Here is a 10627-nt window from a genome sequence, read left to right on the forward strand (position 1 = left end):
GTTTCAATATGTGACCCTACTTCTCACCCCCCCCCCCCCCTTTTCATGAAAAGGAAAAAAAAACATTTATCACGTTCGGTAACGAAGGTCTTAAATAACAAAAACAAACTTCTTGAAACCAAAAACTATGCAGTTAAAGTCCATAGTTTACACAGTGTAAATAACAATTTCTTAGTTACCTACACAACAACACAATCAATTCTTCTTTTTTTTTTTTTTTTTTTTTTTTTTTGGCTATTTTAGGAAAAGAAAAATCAATCTTTACTTGGGGCTTTAACACTGAAAATATTTTACTCGATTAGTTACTCTCTTCAAACAAAACTAATGTTCTTCATTGTACTTTAACACTCCGTATAAAACGGAATTACAACTTTGCCTCTCTACACACTTTAACTAATTCTTAAAACATATTTGTTAACCATAAAACTACAGATTTTGTACCACGCTATGTAACTTATGTGTGGGTTGATTGCTATGGGTCGCTTTGGGTCTCTCATCCTACAGTTGCTGTTAGGGACCTCTTCCAATTTTCGGGATCATCCTTGGCGTTTGTTTGGCGCTCCATTGTCTGGGCATTTAGGAGCACCCCCAACTTCTCCTGTTGACAGTGCACCATAGAAGGGTCCTGGGCTGCAATTTCGGATGGCGTATTTTGATGCGGTTACTCCCACAATGGGAAACTGAACAAACCGGCAATTATGGGCGTACATGTTGGCGTACCGTCTTCTTTTCCTACAAGAACATTGTTGTGTTGTCCTCTCGGGGATGAATGTGTTTCCTCACAAATGGTTTCTCTCTTAGGCGTCGGCTGTTCTGACCTGCCCGTCTCTGCGGAAGGGCGCTAAGTTCTCTTCCCTGCTGGTCCTCCTTGGGTGACTGGTTCACACCACCCCTCCTGGCTGCTACTATTCTCTACATCATCGGCAGTGTTTTCTTCTTAATTTTTTCTAAGGACATCCATTCGTCCTTTATCGTTTTTTGTTATGCTTTTTAACTAAATTTTCTTCCGAGTTTTTCTTTTCCCCTTCTTCCAAGATGTCTATTCCTTGTTTCTCGTGAGTCATTCTTTTTTCTTATTTCATCATTGTTCACGTCTCGAGTCAATTTTTGGTAGCTGTGGCTCTCGGTTTTTACTTATTATTTCACTTGTTTTTAATCCTCTTTATTCCACAGTAAGGTCACTAATCTGTCACCATGTGTGTGGCAATTAAATAATTTATTGTCTAAGTTAATTTCTACAGAAACATGAGGAGAAATGTTCTTCAAAGGCGAACAAAATAAAATTTTATACCTTGGCAGTCACATAATAGAAGAAATATAAGTTAATCGTTAACTTTTAAATTACTGGAAGAGTTTATCTTAAAATGAATCACTTGTGAATGACAGACTCCCTCGGGGAGAACGCACTTAGAGCGGAAACGGTTAAGTTAATAACAAAAACTTATAATATAGGGCGTCTTGTAGCGTATCAACGCCTGCCATGGCTGAAATAAGTTTACAATTACTGGTGGACCTACTAATGGTTACCCACTCACGACTTGAGCTTGACCTGAACTTTACCTTGCACTTGGACTAAACGTTACTACTCTATACGCAGCTGTTCTTATTTCTCACACATTGTACGAGGGGTATCACACATTGTACGAGGGGTATGAGGGCTTGTTTGGCATTTGGGTAGCTGTGGCAGGTGATGCAAACGTATCCGCCCGGTTTTCGCCTCTTTTTCGTCCCCTCTCCCCGGTGTAAATGTTGACATGGAATCAGATGCAGTACATGTGTGCTGTGGTCAGCAGATACCTAACAAAGACACAAGTTAGTTCAAACTGCTTCGCACACTTCCCGGGGATCGTGGAGATGAGGATATAGATCGGATTTACATCAACCCATTTTTAGCATTTGTCTAAATTATATGTGATCGTATTATATATATATATATATATATATATATATATGCAGATAGTTTTCAGGATAACAGCATGAATATATTTGCTTTTCTCCATTTGTTGTTTGGTGTTGACACGTGTTTCGGATCACTTCGTGATCCTTCTTCAGGACTACATTGAGTTTTGGAAATAAAAGGATATTGTGGTGAGAACTTGATATGAAAATGTTTGAAAATTCGGTGAAAATAATAAAATTGATAGATGAAAACTTTAGATTCTTTGAAATATGAATACGAAAATTTTGAGATCATTTTTAAATACATAATGATTTTTCAAAAATCATCACAGAATTTCATGAAAACTATCTGCATGAAGATCTGCCCGAGGAGAAGCTGTCTTCGAATTCTGGACGCTACTAAAACATTGCCTGTTCATTATAAACATCCAGTAACATGCTCAAATGACTTATTTATATGTGACAAGGCATGGATAACCTGAATTGAACCGCAGAGGATGCTTCGCCACAGAGGGAATGATGGAGCCAAGAGAATTCAAGCTGTTGTGGAGAGTGATGCCGTTCCAGATGAACTGGACTTAGGGATCAACGTGATCTTCAAATATGGAATTTCCAAGGGAGTGAGAAAGCTTCACGTCCTAAGCAGCGTTGCAGAAATAAGGTCAGTTTTGAAAGCGCTGCATCAATCCTTTTGCAGCCTTGGAAGCTTGAGCTGTATTGGAGAAAGAAGAGCAATGGCATTGATAGGAGTTCAGAAACTATTTCATTGCAAAGAAAATAAAGGAGCATCGAGACTACAATTTGTCATAAGGAAAGGCGCTGCTTCAAGAGAAACTGATTCTGAGATCAATGCAAAATCCATACCAAATCTCTGTGGGAGTGTGTAAGCTTCACAATTTGGTCTGCTTTAAACGAGAGATGACGTTCCTTAAAAATCGAAGTCGGTCCAGATGCAAAGGATGGAATCGGAAATTTCAAGAAATTCAGTGAAGCCTTTTGTAAAATCATTTATGTTTTTAAAAATTATCTTGAATTTTTCATATTCATATTTCAAAGAATCTATAGTGTCATTTATCTATTTTGTTATTTTTCCCAAATTTTCATATATTTTGTATCAAATTTTCACCACCGTATCCTTTATATTAAAGTGTAGTTCCCAAACTCAACGTAGTCCTGGAGAAGGGTCACGAAGTGATCCGAAACACGTGTCAACAACAAATAATATATGGAGAAAAGCAAATGTATTCCTGTTGTTATTTAGAAAACTATCTGCATGAAGAAAAGTCCGAGGAGAAACTGTCTTCGAATTCTGGACGCCGCTAAGACATCGTCTAGTCATCATAAAAATAGAGTAACATGCCCAAATAACACACATACACACACACGCACACACACACACACACACATATATATATATATATATATATACATATATATATATATATATATATGTATATATATAAATATATATATATATATATATATACAAATATATATGTATATATATATATATATATATGTATATATATAAATATATATATATATATATATATACAAATATATATGTATATATATATACAAATATATATATATATATATATACCCACATAAATATATACATATACTGTGTATATATATATATATATATATATGTATGTATATATATATATATATATATGTAAATATATATATATATGTATATATATATATATATATATACCCACACAAATATATACATATACTGTATATATATATATACCCACACAAATATATACATATACTGTATATATATATATATATATATATACTTATATATACTGCCTTCACAATTTTTTTAAGTTAAATGCCGTAAGTAGTCTCATCAATAGGGTATTTCTCTCTTTCCACTGATTAGTCATCCTTTCATAATGAAATGCAATTTTGGAACAATATTTCCAGGATAACTGTTTACCAAGCGATATATATCATAGATCTGTTAAAAAAAATGAAAAAACATATTTCAACCAAATATCAAGTAAAAACAATGTCAAAAATTATCTATGCCTTGTTACCTTTTATCCATACCGAAAAATAGGGAGAAGAAATTAAAATTGTAAATTTTGAATAGTTTCACGAAATTGGATCTTCAATTACGTATTCAAGAATCTGCAGCCAGTTAGATTCATGTTTAAATTAAAAGATTTTCTCCCCGATCCGATGTGTTCTGTATAGGTTTACATGTTTACTATTCAAAAATGTAATGTAAGAACCAAGGTGGGTTCCACAAAAAAAGACTACAAAAAGGTCCCTTAGATGCTCATCGTGGAGCTACAGGACTGGATGCGAGCTAAATAGTCAATCATCCAAGAACATGCATCTGAATGTAATATACGAAAACGTTAAAATTATTGTCCAAGCAATAAGCAACTCCTCTCTGCTAGTATTGGAGAATTTGGTAATTAAAGAACAAACTCCCCCAACTAAAAAAAACAATAATCCACAGTGGCTAAAGATGGTAGTTTGGAATTTTCTTTCTACGTGTTATCCTTCAAGAAGACATTAGGTTCTCTGGTCTAGTAAAGACAAGTTGGTCTCCTTGAATAATTTTATTTACATATGTATTTCCTTTTCAAGATACTCATTTTTTTTTTTTTTTTTTTTTAGTTGAATTGATTTTATTTCTTATTTTTACATTTTTCTGTGTACATAACTTCCAGTTTAGACTTTTTTATATTTTATATTGAGCTATACTTTTACTGAGCTTCGCTTAAAATGTTTTTTTACCTCTTTTGTACCCTTGTTAATGAGAGGAGTCCCGAAATGTCCGAACAAATAAACATGACAGATGTTGTTCAGACTCCAGAGTATTTGTTCTCCAATTTATTTAGCTCTGAAACTCGCCAGTAGCAACGAACTGCCTCAATATATTTCTGTATATATATATATATATATATATATATATATATATACTCATTTGTTTATATTACATGACTGTTACCCAGGAAAAATAATATCCAAGCTCTGAGAATATATGCAACTCCCAGACGGATATATACTGTATATATGAACACTGAATATCTAAAGGTCTCTTACGCTACTCCTAAAACAAAACTGAGTGATTATTTCATTAGAACTATTCATTCACAACCTCTTACTTCGGTTCTTAGTCATGGATTACAAGCAAAGCACTGTTTGGAAATATTGGTGATCGAAATAATACACTCTTTACAAAAATAGATATACTCTACTAAAAGTTACAAAAATAATACAAAAGAATTAACACCAAAAATAAATCACTCGAAATATTAATTCTGAACTAAACCCTAAATCAAGACAAGAAAATGTTACTCTATGAAGAATTATACAATCACTTGTTTAACTGGAAACTAATTTTATAAAAATATGCTATTTTAACAACTAATGAAAATAGTAAACACTGTAACACTCTAATAATTAAACACTCGATGAAATTTACATAAATGTAACTGTTACACTTACGTCTTATGGCTCACATGAGGTTACCGAACAGTTAAGCAAAATAAATAAATTTCACTGTTTAATCTAAATCTCACAGGGCCAGTTACAGAGAGAATTTATATGACAATTTACTTAATTTACCATACTTCACTTGATTTATCATTCAATAATTTCATCAACGGTTGAACCCACTATACACGATATATATTGGGTAAAAAACTTATTCACATTTGAGAGGAGGGAGGGCTTACGAACTTTGGCTCTTTCAAAGGGATGAGCTGGGTCTATTCTGCTGCTTATGCAATCCTAGGGGCTATATATATATATATATATATATATGTATATATATATATATATATATATATGTATATATATATATATATATATGTATATTGTTATTGGCCCAGGGCTCGAGTCCAGCCTTGCTTAAGGGACGCAAGGGCCATAACAAAAAAATGCAATGGAAAAGGTCGCCAGTCTGCAATAAGACAAAGGATACCAACAATGTATATATATATATATATATATATATATGTATATATATATATATTTACAATAATATTTAAATAAAAATAATTGAAAGGGGAGCACAGCAGATAACTATTTTAATTTAAGCCATGTGGAGCTTTGAGTGGAGTTTGGTGGGCCGTGGATGAAACTCCAGCACAGCAATCAAGTTCCCTGGAAAGGGAAATAAATTGAATTATTAACAGCACACTTACTTCTACCGGCTGGGAACACGATGAAGTCATGTGCTTAAAACCTTTAAGCAAATTAAATGAAAATGCAAAGCTTAGGGATTTAAACATTACACATGGGAATCAACACTATCACAGGGTGAATTAATTAAGGATAGAAGCAAACGGCACATGTGGAGGGATATAGGGAATAGGTTAAAAGGTTCAGTGGGTAGGATATTTCATTAAAGGATAATAGGAAAAAATGGGATGTGATAAGAAAGGGATGGGAGGTTGAGTAAGGATAACGAGGATCTCAAAATCAGACACCTTACCTTAGTAAAAAGGACTCTGGTTCCTCCCTTGTGGAGGATATATAAACAGAGGTCCTGCTTGCCTGATGTCTTGAGGGTGAAGAGATATGGTGGTTCCCTCAAGGAGGTTGAGTCAAGAAGAAGGATACCCAGTTCATCCTGGGTAGATTCAACCCTACTTGGCCCCCAATTGGGGGTGGTAGGGGGGATTGACCTGACCACTGTCCTATTGGTCAGGCTTGGTCACGTGTCCCGACACCCCCATCCATAGGCCTCCTCTTTCTCCTGGGATCTTGACGTCACCACGTGATAAGTAAAGATGGTGAAAAAATGAGACCTCAAAGGGGAGTAGACTGGTATAGGAGGGTTGGGGGGTGGGTGAGATTCTGGGTAGGGTCCCAAAACTCGTGGCCAGCCGACGAAGTCCTTGCTTGTGGGGTCTTTGTTTGGCAGAAAGGTGGCGCAATGACCGCCATTACTAACAATATATACTATATATACATATATATATATATATATATATATATATATGTATATATTCGTGATAGTTGGGTTACGGCCACAAGCGCGATAAGCAAATTTTTTCGAATAGATACGACACTATTGTAGGCTAACTCCTAACCTAAAGAGTCACTGCCCCTTGCCACGAGCGGTTGCCCGAGGTGATGATTAACACAGTAAATACTGCCTAATACTGTTTTAATTTGGTTTCTGCAACAGTTTATAATCATATGTACAGTGTACAGTACCTTTGCACACATGTACACTACATACTCTACATAGTAAGGTTATACTAAAATTGTGCTAAGGTAAAGTTTACAGAGTCGTTATCATCCCCTTACTGTTCTGAATTAGAAGCAACACATCCTTGGGTGCACACAAACTTCTTGAAGTGCAGTTGCCAACCGGTATGAAGTAACAGATCTAGTGAAAGAGATAGTCCTCATGCGATAACTAAAAGGTCTTGGGAGTCTCACCCATGGTCGTGGTATTTCTGAGTCGGTTATATTTTCATGGGTGATGACAATGCACCATTATGCCAATATTGATAATGCTATGACTGACCTTACAAGGCTTCTAAACAAAATTAGCAAGCAGCAGGCAGAATTAGGACAGTCTCGAATAAAGAGGAGTAATGAAGACTTATTGAAGATCATCAAGTGGTTCTATTATCATAACCCTTTCTTTGTTGAGGATCCAAATCTAAGGAGTCTATCCACACGTTTAACAGCTAAGGAGGAAAATAGAATTAAGTATGATATTGCAGACATTGTAGTAGATCAATTTAAATATATCTAGATAATATGTGCTGCAAAGACACCAAATTTTGTAGAATAAACCAAGTGAAAGCTCTAGACTCCTTACTGCCTAGCATTACAATAAAAAAAGGTCATGTATATTGATCCTGTAATACTCTTCATAAGTATGACAGCCATTCTACAAAGAGAGGAGTATGTAGCGGGGCACTTCAAATATGAGCTCGCCCCAGACCCAACCACATTGTTCAGAGATGAGATGATCCGCAAGTCCATCAAGTCAATTTTGAAAAATTTAATCTTGGACAGCATTGAAAGCAAAAACGTTACCACTTCCACATTGTGCATAATTGATGGAGGTGCAATTCTGCACAAGGAAGAATGAGAACCTTCTTCTACCTACAAAGAGGCTGTCAATTATCATTCTATGTAAATGCAGTACAAATACAGGAACTATAAAATGAAATATATGGTTGTTTATGTCTATTCAGAAGACATTTCTTTCAAGTCTACTGAACATGCTCGCAGAAGTTTTCAAACTACATCATCAAACATTACCAGTAGTGAAATAATGACTAACAACCTAATGTGAAATGTTCTTACTCAATATATCAAACAGGTATACACCAGTTACTTGATGTATGCCTTGAATTTAGTGGTGTAGAAGCTGTCTATAGCCGTGGTGATGCTGACATCATAATAGTTGAAAAGGCGTTTAAGAAGGCAGCTTCAGAAGAAGTTGTATTTTCTGCTGAAGTTACTGATGTGCTTTTTCTTTTGATATCACAGTGGAATGAAACACTACATGACATAATCTTCTGTGCTGAACGTTACGAGAAATACTTTAGAATTCTTAAATCATATGGCCTTTAAAAACTTGTTGGAAGCTGTAATTACAAAGAGCACATCCTATTTGCCAATACTTTAACTGGGTGTGATTCAACTTCAGCTATATATAGGCAAGATAACTCTCTTAATCATTTAAGGCCCTGGACAGATGTAGTTTAAAATAATTGCATATTGCTTTATACCAGACATGATTGTAATTATGGTATTTTGACCTACATTTGAAAGATAATAGATTAGTTGCAAAGCTAAAAACAAACTGTGTCAGCCATATTAAAGAAACCTTTACTTTTCAGGGAGAGATCAGGATTTTAAAACTGTTCGAGAATGCTGATATGCTTGATCTTGCAAAACTGTTTAGTCAATTAGTCTCCACATGCAACATCATTGCACATGCAGGATTCCACATCGCAATCAAAGGGCTTGTGATTATACTTGCTCTAGCAACTTCTTATTAAAAGCACTAAAATTTTGAAGTCTTAACAGTAGAATTTTCGTTTCACAATCCCATATGAAAGATAAAATTTTAATACTTAACAACCACATAAAATTCAAAACAAATTAAAAATTGATTTATATCAGAGCTCCTAACATATTGTTTATCATTTTCCAGCTATCAGGGTTAATCATAAGGTACATTGTCATCTCTCCGGTATGGAAAGTTCATGGAATTAGTATCAATATGTAATCATCTACAACCTGAAACTATACCTCCAACTAAAAATGCATTGAAGTTAAATACATATGGAGTCCACCTTTAAGTTCCTCTATGAAAAATTCTCAGTCCTAACTGCCTCAACCCTCTGAATTAGGCGTGGTCTCTAAAAAAATTGAATTATGACACCTGTTGTGACAGATCTTGAGCCTACCCTAGATAAAATATTGTAGTATATCAGATGCAAATGCAAAATTTCAAACGAAAATGCATGTTCTAGAAATATCTGTTCTTGCGTCCGTAGCGGCTTGAAATGCGTATCAGTATAGAGTCTGTCAAGGTGAATCAATTGTAACAGTTTTGTCACACTTGAGTTTGCAATAGATGATGACTATAATGAAACAGACCGAAATTTGTTTGAATTATTCGTATAGGGAACAGTATAATTTTAATTTACATTTTATTCAAGTATTTCGTCAATCTGTTGATACTTACTATATATATATATATATATATATATGTGTGTGTGTGTGTGTATATATATATATACATTTATGTATATATATATATATATATATATTTATATATATATATATATATATACATTTATGTATATATATATATATATATATACATTTATGTATATATATATATATATATATATGTATATATATATATATATAAATATATATATATATATATATATATAATGTGTGTGTGCGTGTGTGTGTGTACATGTGTATATATGTATATATACATATATATATATATATATATATATAATTCTATATATACAGTATATCAATCGTACCAATGCTGCTTAATTTTCTTTCAACCCAGTGTTAACTGTAGATACTATGGAAAGCATTTACTAACTGAAAATATCTTTTAAAATGGCATAAATAATATCTTGACAAATGAATGGGAATATTTTACTAGCAAATTTAGTAAAGATATTCTCTCGTTTGTCTTCATTGTTTTTTTTTTTTCACCAAAATATATGAATTGAGGCTTATAGCGACTTAATCTACAGAAAACTATTGATCTAATGGTACTAAATATGGCTTTATACTAATTACTTCAAGGTTTGGGTCAAATATTTGCTTACACTATCAATAAAAATACGGAATTTTTGTTTGGTATCAAGAATGATATACAGTTTTTGTTTGTTTGGAAGAATATAATGCATAGTGTTCTATATGTGACCCAAACAATCGCATATTCATATCGATAACATGTCTCTGTAAGAGTGATGAGAGTAGCCCAGCTTGCGTAAATCATTTCGTAAAAGGCACTCTATTGGACAGTGAAGTATATCCAACCAATCAGATTTATTTGGTTTATGTTTTTTTATCTTTGGCTGAAATTCTAAGATAGCAGGTACACATTCTGTACCTTTTAAGGATTCTAGCAGTGAACCAAAGCTTCTGAGAAAGAAGCTTACAATAGCAGAGCACACGAAGCTCCCTGGCATGCTTAAATAAGGGAAAAACTATATACATAGAGCCTCAAACCATTCATGTA

Source organism: Palaemon carinicauda, chromosome 11, assembly GCF_036898095.1.
Source record: "Palaemon carinicauda isolate YSFRI2023 chromosome 11, ASM3689809v2, whole genome shotgun sequence".
NCBI lineage: Eukaryota > Metazoa > Arthropoda > Malacostraca > Decapoda > Palaemonidae > Palaemon > Palaemon carinicauda.